Here is a 12,034-nt window from a genome sequence, read left to right on the forward strand (position 1 = left end):
TGGAAGCTGACCTACAGAATAGGGGAAAGAGTTGCAAATACACATCTGATAAGGGTCCAATAACCAGAATATGCAAAGAACTCTCAAAACTCAGCAACAACAAAAACAACACAATTCAAAAAATGAGCAAAGAATTTGAATAAATATTTCCCCAGAGAAGATATACACAAGGGCAACAAACACGTGACATGAAAGTGTGTGCTCAGCATCAGTACTCATCAGGGCAAGGCAAATTAAGGCCACGATGAGATGCCACTTTACACCTACTGGCATGTCTGTAATTTTTTTACTTGTTTATATTTTTTAACTGAATTTATTGGAGTGACAAAATTATATAGGTTTCAGGTGCACAGTTCTGCAACACAGCATCTGTACATTGCGTTGTGTGTTCACCACTCCAAGCAAGTCTCCATCCATCCCCATTTAGTCCCCCTATACCTTCCTCCACCACCTCCCCGCAGTCGCCACATTGTTGTCCATGTCCATGAGTCTTTTCTTTTTTTTTTTTTTGCTCAACCCCTCCAAAGCCCTCCCACCCACTGGGCAGCTGTCAGCCTTTTTAAATTGTTGGGTTTTTTTTTTTAAGATTTTATTTATATATTTTTAGGGAAGGGGGGAAGAAAGAGAGGGAGAGAAACATCAATATGCGGTTGCCTCTCATGCACCCCTCACTGGGGACCTGGCCCACAACCCAGGCATGTGCCCTGACTAGGAATTGAACCAGTGACCCTTTGGTTCACAGGCCGGCACTCAATCCACTGAGCCACACCAGCCAGGGCTTTAAATTGTTTTTTAATGGAAGATAACAAGTGTTATTTGGGAGATGTGGAGAAATTTGGACCCTTGTGCCTTGCTAGTGAGAATGGAAGATGGTGCAGCTGCTGTAGAGAACAGTTTGATGGTTTCTCAAAACGCTAAATGTAGGATGAACTCCTGTTTGAGTGTGGTTGGTAGGGTACACGAATGTCTTGCATCGAATGGACAGCATTTTGACGATTTCCCCTAAAATTTCATATGGTGTGCTTGAGTGTGATATTATTATGTTTCAGAATTACATGCTTATGATTTTGTAATAAAAGATTCTTTAATTTTAAAAAAAGCATGTTATTTGCACCAGACCCTGTATATATAACCCAGCAATTCCACTCCTAGGTGTATACCCACAAGGACTGAAAGCAGGGACTCGAACAGGTGTCTGTATTTGCATCCATGTTCATCATAACATTATTCACAGAGTCAAAGATGGAGAGAACTCAAATGTCCACCAACAGATGAAGAGATAAACAAAATGTGGTACATTATTCAGCCACAAAAAGGAATAAAATTTTGATATGTGGCTGCAATATATGTGAGCCTTGAAAACATGCTGTGTGAGATAAGTCAGACAGTAAGACAAATATTGTATGATTCCACTTTATGAAACATATAGAACAGGCAAGTTCATGGAAACAGAAAGTAGATTAAGGTTACCAGGGACTGAGAGGAGGGAGAAATGAGAAGTAATTGCTTAATATTTACAGAATTTCTGTTTGGGCTGATGTAAGACTTTTGAAATAGCAGTGGTGGTTACATAAACGTTGTGAATGTAATTAATGCCACTGAATTGCACACTTAAAATGGTTAAAATGGCAATTTTCATGTTATATATGTTTTACTACCACAATAACCACAACAACAACAACAAAAAAACCTCACTCAAAAAAAGCAAAAGACGCCACATACAAAGTAAAAAGGGAGACAATAGATGAAGAGAAAATACTTGCAACATATACTGTGGTCACCCATCCCCAATTTTGCTCTCCGTACCTTCAGTTACTTGAAAATATTAAGTAGAAACTCCCAGCCCTGGCTGGCATGGCTCAGTTAGCTGGAGCATCGTCCCGTAAACCAAAGGGTCATGGTTCGATTCCCAGTCAGGGCACATGCCTAAGTTTCAGGTTTGATCCCTAGTCAGGGTGCATGTAAGAGGCAACAATCCATGTTTCTCTCCCTCTCTCTCTCTCCCTCTCTCTCTCTCCCTCCCTTCCCCTCTCTCTAGAACCCATGGGCATATCCTTGGATGAGGATGTTTTAAAAACTTCCAGGAATAAAGAATTCATAAGTTTTAAATTACACAGCCTCTGCATGGCATGATGAAATCTCGTGCCTTCCCACTCTTTCCCACCAGTATGTGAATCACCCTTTGTCCAGGGCATCTGTGCCCTATGTGGCTCCTGCCCATGCGACATTTGGTTATCAGATCAGCCGTCAAGGTATCACAGTGCTTGTGCTCAAGTAACTTCTATTTTACTCAATAGTGGCCCCCAAATACAAAAGTGGCAATGGTGGCAGTTTGGATATGCCAAAGAGAAGCAGTAAACTTTATCATAGGTGTGTGTGTATAGAGAAAAACATAGTATATTTTGAACTCAGTACCATCCCCAGTTTCAGGCAATCAATGGGGTTCTTGCAATGTATCCCCTTGGGTAAGGGGGGACTACTGTATAGATAATTAGTAAAATCCAGAAGGCATAAAGAACTCCCACAAATCAACTGAAAAACAGAAAACCCAGTGTAAAAATGGGCAATAACTTTTCTCAGAAAATGAAAACAGTCCACAAAAAATACAACTATGCACTACTAGTGAGGTGTAAGTTAAAGTATGACTGAGAGGTCACGTTTTCACATTCATCAGATTGGCAAAATTAAGAAATTGAATACTCTTCAAAGTTGGTCAGGGTATGGGGAGATGAAATCCATCACTCTCGCTGGTGGGGGTATCGTTCTAACTTTTTAGGAGGGTACTTTGGCCATCTCTCTTTCTCCCACTTCCCTTTCTCTCTCCCTCCCCGCCGACCAACACATTCAACCTTGAACCCGACAATTGCACTCCAGTGTGTGCCAGGACAAACAGTTACATAAGTCAAGGTCCATCCACAAGCTGGAATTCTATGAAATACAAAGATGCCAGATCTGCATGTCCTAACATTGGAAACACGTGTGTATTTCCAATACTGTAATACTGAAATACTGTATAACACTTCTCCAAATCCAACAAGTTTATTTTCTGTTTCTAACTCATGACCTAGGGCCCTGGTTGGGCAGCTCAGCTGGTTAGAGCATTGTCTCACACCAAGGTTGCAGGTTCAATCCTCAACCAGGGGAGGCTGTGTATCAATTTTGATTGGATAAATGCAAGTATTTGGTGACAATTATCTTGAGGTAAATTTACAGGTTTTTTTAAATTACATTTTATTTTTTAAAGATTTTATTTATTTATTTTTAGTGAGAGGGAGGGAGAAAGAAAGGGAAAAAACATCAAGGTGTCAGACATACATCAGTCAGTTGCTTCTCGCATGCTCCTACCCAGGGACCTGGCCTGCAACCCAGGCATGTGCCCCAACTGGGAATCGAACCAGTGACCCTTCAGTTCACAGGCCAGCACTCAATCCACTGAGCTACATGAGCCAGGGCAAAAATTACATTTTATTGATTATGCTATTACAGTTGTCCTGATTTATCCCCCTTTGGCCCACTCCACCCTGCACCACCCACTCCCTCAGGTAAACCCCCCACCATGGTTCATGTCCATGGGTCATGTGTAGAAGTTCTTTGGCTACTCCATTTCCTATGCTGTACTTTACATCCCCATGGCTATTCTGTAACTACTTATTTGTACTTCTAATTCCCTTGCCTCTTCACCCATTCTCCCACACCCCCTTCCCATCTGGCAACCATCAAAACATTCTCCATATTCATGATTCTACTGTTTTTCTTGTTTGCTTAGTTTGTTTTTATATTCAATTTTTGATGGATATGTTTACTGACATTTTACGGTTCATAGTTTTGATCTTCTTCTTTATATTAAATAAGTCCCTTTAACATTTCATATAATAATGGTTTGGTGATGATGAACTCCTTTAGTTTTTTCTTGTCTGGGAAGCTCTTTATCTGCCATTTGATTCTAAATGGTAGCTTTGCTGGGTAGAGCAGTCTTTGTTGTAGGTCCCTGCTTTTCATGACTTTGAACATTTCTTGCCAATTTCTTCTAGCCTGAAGAGTTTCTTTTGAGAAATCAGCTGACAGTCTTATGGGAGCTCCCCTGCAGGCAACTAAGTCCTTTTCTCTTGCTGCTTTTAAGATTCTCTCTTTATCTTTAACCTTTGGCATTTTAATTATAATGTCTTGTTTTGGCATTTAATTGTGTGTCTTGGAGTGGGCCTCTTTGCATCCATCTTGTTTGGGACCCTCTGTGCTTCCTAGACTTAAATGTCTATTTCCTTCACCAAATTAGGGAAGTTTTCTTTCATTACTTTTTCAGATACATTTCCAATATCTTGCTATTTATCTTCTCCTTCTGGCACCCCTATGGTGGGAATATTGGTACACTTGCAGTTTTCCCAGAGGCTGCTTATATTATCCTCATTTAAAAAAAATTTTTTTTTATTCTTGTTGTTCGGTGTGGTTGTTTTTTGCTTTCTTATGTCCCAAATCATGGATTTGATTCTGGGCTTCATCCACTCTACTGTATATTGTTCTTTATTTTAATTAGTGCATCCTTCATTTCTGGGTGAATCTTTCTTATGCTGTTGAATTCCTCACTGAGTTCCTTGAATATCCTTATAACCAGTGTTTGGAACTCTGCATCTGATAGATTGCTTATATCCATTTTATTTAGTTCTTTTTCTGGAGTTTTGATCTGTTCTTTCATCTGGGCAATGTTTCTTTGTCTCCTCATTTTGTCAGCCTCCCTGTGTTTGTTTCTATGTATTAGGAAGAGTTGCTTTGACTCGGTGTCTTGATAGTGTGGCCTAATGTAGTAGGTGTCCTGTAGGGTCCAGTGGCACAGTCTTCCCTATCACCCAAGCTGGGTACTCCAGGTGCACTGTTTGTGTGGCTGAGTACAACTTCATCTTGTAGTTGAGCCTTGGTTGCTGTTGGTAGATCAGTGAGAGGGATTTACCCAGGCCGATCAGCTGCAAGGACTTGCTATGACCACTGACTACCAACCTCCACCCTCTGTGGAGGATCACCTATTCAGGGGCAGGGTGGTGGTGCTCTGACATAGTTTGAAGCTGTCCCCTGGGTATTCTGGCCCTGGGGTTTTCCAGGTGGTACAGGCCAAGGTCAGCCCCCACCTGTGTTTTGCCTTAGGCTGCCCTGCCTGAGCTATAAGGCCATCTGAGATGGCTGCTACTTGTGCTGGGCTTGGAGATTCCCAGGCAAAGCCAAGCTATGACTCTAGGCTGGTTGATGCTAGTGCTGGGCCTGAGGCTCCCTGGGGCCAGCTGTTGTTTGTTTGAGAGGATTTAGGAAGCTTTGTAGTATGAACCAAGACCAGCCACTCATATGGAAAATCGGTTAGGGTTGGCCTGTAAGTTGAGTGGGGCAGAATCTCTGGGGATCTCCAAGATGGGTCAAACAATGTTAGCCAGATTGATGGAGTCTCAGGTGTGGCACCAGCCTGCCAGCTCCGTGACTCTGGGTGGGGGGACTCAGGAAGAGGACAAATGAAAAAGGGCAAATAGTGGAAGAGGACTGCAAAGAACAAGAGCAGTGAGTGAGCAGGAAGAAAACTGAAGTGTAGGTCTCACAGAGCAGAAAGATGACTGTTAGTGCTCAATGCTGCTAGGAGGTCTAGTATACTGTGCTGCTGTCCAATGGGGTATTAAAATGTAATTAAAATTTTAATTATTTGGCTATTAAATAAGCCAAATGGCTATTAAATAACCCAATGGCTATTAAAATTTAATTAAAAGTGATTTGTTAAATTTAAATTATTTTGAGGATAAAATCAATTAAATAAAAAAATTTTATAACTCCATGGCACTTAGCCAATGTCAAGGGTTCAGCAGTCACAGATTAGTTGCTACCGCATTAGACGGTGCAGACTTAGGACATTTTGATCACCACAAAAAGTTATATTCAACAGAAGAGAATTGGAGTCCCAGGCAACCGTGATACCCCTTGAGTGGTGTCTCCAAGGAGTTGTGGTGGTGGCAAACCTGTGGGAGGTCCATATAGGTAGTTAGTAGTATTCTTTATAAACAGCCCTAACAATGCTACTCTCCTCCTATGATAGCTACTGTGTAACTCATGCGTGCCTCAAACACACAGGCTCAAGCAAGAGCAAAACACATCGTTCAACAGCTTTAAGGGTTTCCCTGCCAGCACAAACCCTTACAGCAGAGGTGGCAAACACAAGGCCGGCAGGCGGAATCCAGCCCTCCACCTTGTCTTATCCTGCCAGGCACCTTGTTTCTACCCAGCAGCAGCACCGAGCTCTCCCTTAACTGTTAAGGAGTAGTTACATTTACACAGACCTAAAATTACATTTGGCCCTTTGAAGGCAACCTGGAGGGCTGATGTGGCCGTGGTGAAAATGAATTTGACACCACTGCTTAAGGTCCCCAAACTCCATCTCCCATCATGCCCTGAACCCTTCTGCGACTCTGGCTCTTGGACTTCTGGGGAATGTAGTTTTTATAGAGCTCAACACCAGAAAGGTTCTAGCCCTGAACTAAGGCTCCCCTGTGGCCACGCATCGGCTCCCAATTCACTGCAGCAGCCAGTTCCAATTCACTGTGGCGGCCAGGTCTGTGAGGAGAAGGCGCCAGAATCAGCGCCCGAGGTTCAGCGAAGCGGCGATGGTGGAGTCCCGGAAGAGGAGTATAGTGACAGCGCTGTGCCTCTTCCTGCCACTCCTCAGATCTCCGCCGCCCCGAGGCTGTGGGGACCCGTCAGCCGAAGTGGAGCCAATAGGGGCTCCAGGGAGCTCACTAGACTACTCGGGGTAGCGTGGGACAGCATGCAGCCTGAGGGCCAATGGACGGCCCTTGGCTGGAAGCGCAGGCGCAAATGCAGAACTTGGCGGCCTCTGTAAACACCAAAGGGCGCCTGCGCTAGAGGAACGACTGGTGAAGGACTCTAGGGGGCGCCTTAGCCAAGATAACAGAAATAGTAACACAGCGGTCTTGTCTTACTTCCGTTGTCCTGTATTTTATGGTTTGCAAAGCTCGGCCCCCTGTGTTGTCCCTCTTAATTTGATCTCACGCCAGCCCTGTTACAGATTGGATAACAGGTGAGAGAAAGTCCCACAGCCAGAGTCCTAGTATCATGGAGTTAGAAGGACCAGGTATGGTTCACGGTTCACACACTCTAGCCCAGGCTCGGCCACCTACTCGCTGTGTGACCTTGGGTAATTCTGGTTCCTTGGGGATCTAAGCTTTCTCATTTGTAAATGGAAAGAGGTTACTGGGAGGATCAAATTGGATGCAGGAGTGACACTTAATTCCCAAGCTGTCTATAAAGGCAAAATATTATAGAGAGGTGATTGTAGATTGAGGAGCCCATTTTCTCATTCTACAAATTACAAAACTGAGGGTCCCAAAAGGGGCAGGAGCTTGCCCAGGTCTCAACAGTCTGTCAGCAAAGGCTAAGCTCAGCTCTTCTGCCTTCGGTCCTGGAGCCTTTCCCTTCACCCAGTGATTTTGCTGGATGCAGTCTTAGAGACACAGGCTGTACTCTTGAGGGTCTGAGGGAGGCCCCAGTTCCAATCCTTCTACCCAGCCTGGGCCTAATGGAGGAGGGCCCTGTTCTGTTGAGATGGCTACCAAGAGGCAGGAAGCTAAGGAAGATCCAGAGAATCCTGGAGAACGAGAACAGCATAGCTGGAGCTGTACAGACCTTGCTTCTCAGGACAGTGGCCCAGGTAAGGGAAGGAGAGGAGCCCAGGTGGGACATATGTGGGGGTAGTTCTTAGGGAACAGACTTCGAGTAGAAAGGAATAGGAAGGCATTGGGCTGTGTTTATTTAAAAAATTTTCCCTCCTATTGATTCCAGAGAGGGGGGGAGGTAGGGAGAGAGGGACAGAAACACTGATGCGAGAGAGAAACATGGATCGGCTACCTCCTGCACATGCCCAGACTGAACCTGCAAGCCAGGCATGTGCCCTGACTGGGAGTTGAACCCACAACCTTTTGGTTTGTGCAAAGTTGCCCAACCAACCGAGCCACACCAGCCAGGGCTGTGCTCTGTTTCTGAATGTGGGAGCAACTGGGCACTCGGGTGGCTCCAGCTGGGGCCAGCAGCAGCTGGAGTTGATGCCTGGGCTGGCTTGAGCAATGAGGAGAGGAAGTAATGTACACTGAGCTGAGACCGTAGAAGCTACTGCCCCCAGTCAGGTGAGCAAGCCAGGTGGCACTATGGGCACACCGTGCCACCCTCAGGATCAGGCAGCTGCCCACCAGAGAAATGAACTTTTCTCTGTCCCTGAAGTGATGGAGCTGGGCTGTACCCAGGTGTTTCTCTCTGGACTATACTTAGAGTTTCTGGAGATAACAGGGGGACGGGCTGGGAGACCCTGAGGTCTGGTTGCAGATAGGCCTCCTCAGGCAGGTCATGAAAGGCAAAGGTGTGTAGAAATGGAAACCCAAGATCCTTCCTACACCCAGTATCTAACTCTCTCAGTCTTCACTTGTCAGTGGGGTAAACTGAGGCTAAAGGGGGAAAGGTTTCTGTCAGGGACACACAGGAGTTGGGGTAGAGCCGAACTAGGATAGAGATCTTTCCATTACATGGCAGTGATCAAACATCTTCATCAAACATTTATCGAGTCTCTAATGTATACTCAGGGAAGAGCTTCCTTGGGGCAGCAGACAGAAGCCAGGATTGTAGTCGAATCTAGCTTTTAACCAGCCTTCCCAGTGACTTCACGCTGTTACCTGGTGTGAGTCACTACCCCTCTCTGTGAAGCGTGTGTGTGTGGGGGGGTGGGTGGGAAACCTTTTCCAGGGCTGCCTTGATGTATAACTATGAATTAAAGAAGTTAAGACTTGTAAAGTGCATAAAACAGCACTGGGCATGTGGTACAAACTCAGTAAACATTAGCCACCATAGTGACTGGGGGGCACAGAGCTGACGCTAGCAGCAGACAGCGCTCTTCCAGAGCCCAGTGGGGGTGGGGATGCTGCAGCCCCAGGTCTGCTCACCTCTCAGATACCTACACTCATGCCCCGGGAGTCTATATTTCTGGGAGTCAAGGGGAAACTCACATCCCCATTTTTCCCTCTGACACTGGGAAACTGGCAGGGAACAGGCACCTCAAGTGTTTAAACTTGTTCACACCTCCACGTGCAACACGATTCCCTTCCCCACAGCCGGAGGCCCAGTGTTAAGCTGCACATCCGAGCCCTGGACAGTCAGACCAGAGCCAGACCCCGGGCTCTTTCCAGCTGCTTCAGGCTGTGGGGTCATGCACAGCCCTTCCTCCCAGCAGGGCAGAAGCCAAAAAGAGGCTGCCGGCAGGGGCTTGGCCTGTGTGTCTGCTGAAGAGAGCACAAGGAAAGGGGGAGCTGGGGAGGGGCCTAGGTGGGACACGGGCCTCTAATGTGGTCAGATATCCTGCCCCTGACCACCCTCCCACCCCCCCACCCCCTGTTTGAAGGTGGATGTCAGGCTCAGTGCTGATGTCACTGTGCTCCAAAGCCTCTATGATGGAGGTCTGGTTCAAACCCCTTATTTATAGAGGGGGCAAGAGAAGTCCAGAGAGGCCAAGAACTCACCAAGGGCTCCACAGTAAGGTGGGAGTGATACTCTGCCTGGCAACTAATTTGGAGGGGGTAGGGCTTCATTTCATCTCTCCTTCCCTGCTGCCCCCACAGTCCTGCTTGGTGCCAGCCCTCAGTGTGGCCACCTGGGTGGGTTCTGGTCGGGGAGTGGTGAGTTAGAGGGGGCTGTTTGGAAAGGTAAGGGGTGGCAGAGTACAGACCTGGTCAGAGAGAAGCCCAGAGCTGACCTGGGTGAGTGGACGGGGAACTCTCCTTGGTGTGGCAGCTGCCGTGGGATTCTCGGGCCTTATTAATCAGTCTGAGACAGCAGAGGATGAAAATACCGTGGGAGCACAATCCTGGAGGAGGGGAGCAAAACGGATTCAAGAATGAGTCACAGAGCCCAAGTCCTAAATTTAGATGATGCTGAAGGAGGCATCCTCCCCCAGGGAGCCCTGTGGAAATGCTGCTGACCCAGGGCCTTGGGGCCGAGGGCAGTGGTTGGCAGGTGGCGCCTGCACATCAGTGCCCCGTAAAGAGAAAGCAGTCATTTCGGGTTGCTGCGTAGGCATTTTACAGTGTGTCAGCCCTGCTCACACCCAGAATCTGGACATTTAAATAAGGACTTGAGCTTAGGATCCTGCCACAAGTTCCTGCCTCGCTTTTTCCAGGCACATTTTTAAATGACCACTCAGAGTTGAGCCTGTGAAAAAATTAGTGCCTCTGCTGGGTGCTTGTTGCTGCCCAACTCTTTGTCTCCTGCCCCCTCGTGACCTGGGACAGGGGACTGCCCTTCTTCCCCTCTTGAGCTCCCTCATTTCTGGGATCTGTAAGTAATAAATCTTGTGACTACTTCCTTTGTGTTAAAGGATTGAAACTGCCTTCAAATCAAAAGGACCATGGGGTTTTCACTTCTCCAAAGTCAGGAGTTCTGATGCTGAGAGAGCATCCTGCCACCCGAGTGTGGGTGGCTTGTGCTCCGTCATTCAGCAGGTCATCGTTTGCATCTTCTTAATTCACGGGCTCTGAGTTTTCCAACACATGCCCCATGGGAAAGCAGAGCCTGTCCCAGGCCCACTCCCATGTGGATTTGGCTCCAGAAGGATTCCTGACACAGAGCAGAGACCACGGTCCCAGTCTTAGAGCCCCTGTCGAGTCTTCCCTACACCAGCCGTTTGGGAACCAGCCCCTGGAGAGCGGACATCTCAGTACTGTCCTGCCCACTGCTGGGGCATGGCTGAGCTCGTGTGTCCTGCTGCTGTCCCAGCATCCAGCTGTTAGACACTGAGGGGGCTCTGGAGATGCAAGGAGCCACTGAGTGAAGACCTCTCAAAGGGGACCGTCCAGGTCTTTTGACATCTGTTTGGAATTGGGGGTAAGGGAGGAGCACAAGACGTCACAGTGCCCGCCCCCGCCCCCGCCCGGTCTGCTTTATGCTCAACCAGGTGAACCCATACTGTTTTGTTTCCTCCAGGTCAGAAGGGGGAGGTACTGTTTCCAGGTCAAAAGAGGCCAGATCTTGGGCATGAAGGCTGTCACCAACCCCTGCAGCTCAGGGACTCAAAATTGTGGTCATTCTGCCCATTGTCGCTTGTGCTGACAGAACAGAACTATGTTCAGTAAAACAGATCAGAAACTGTATCTTTTGACTAAGGAATGGAGAAAAATGATCTTGTGCTTTTCCTCATTCTGTGGCGTTAGAACAATCTAAGACTTAAAGGGTCTGGGGAGGAGTTGGGAGGGCTCAGGGGCAGAGATTTTCCAGAAAGGGGCAGAGAGTTCTCGGACTTCCTAGGGAGCAGGTGCTGTTCCCACGGAACATGCCCAGCCATACCCCTCATGTCTCGTTTTTTGTTAGATCTCCACCCCTGGATTTTTAGTGTACTAATGAAGGAAAGTTCATCAGAGGTCCCTTGGGAAGGGGTTTCAGGTGCCATCTTGGATTGTTCTGGAGCAAATTTCTCAGTCTGGTTTCTTAGTTGTGGTCCTCGGATTATCTGGTTCCAGCGGGCAGGTTTAGGTAGTCTGCCTGGAAGCTCTGTCTTCTCTTGACAAGCTCAACCTGCTTATGTCAGAGGATATGGGGAGATACAAGAAAAGTAATGGCAGCTTAAAGATGACTAATGTGGTGGCACAACCTGACGGCAGTGCCAGGCCTGGGGGTTGGGGGCTCAGGAGACGCGAGCTGACAGCAGCCATGGCGCTTACGGAGCACTCGGTGCGTGCCCGGCACAGAGCCGAGCACCCGTGTGCATGAGCTCGCTTTGTCGAGTTGCAATGATGTAAATCCCCACTAGTCTACTCGCTTTAGAAACGGGAGACTGAGACACAGAGAGATCAGTACAGTGTTCTGCATCGCACAGCGAGAGGTTCTCGCCCAGACCATTTAGCTCCCTGGCCCAAGCTCTTAGCCATTACGCTGGACTGCAGAGAAGGGATTTCACCAAATTTGTCCTGCCTCCTCTACCACCCTCCCCCCACCTCCTGCCCTCCAGCCCCTGCAGGAT

Source organism: Phyllostomus discolor, chromosome 6 (assembly GCF_004126475.2).
Source record: "Phyllostomus discolor isolate MPI-MPIP mPhyDis1 chromosome 6, mPhyDis1.pri.v3, whole genome shotgun sequence".
In the NCBI taxonomy this organism is placed as follows: domain Eukaryota; kingdom Metazoa; phylum Chordata; class Mammalia; order Chiroptera; family Phyllostomidae; genus Phyllostomus; species Phyllostomus discolor.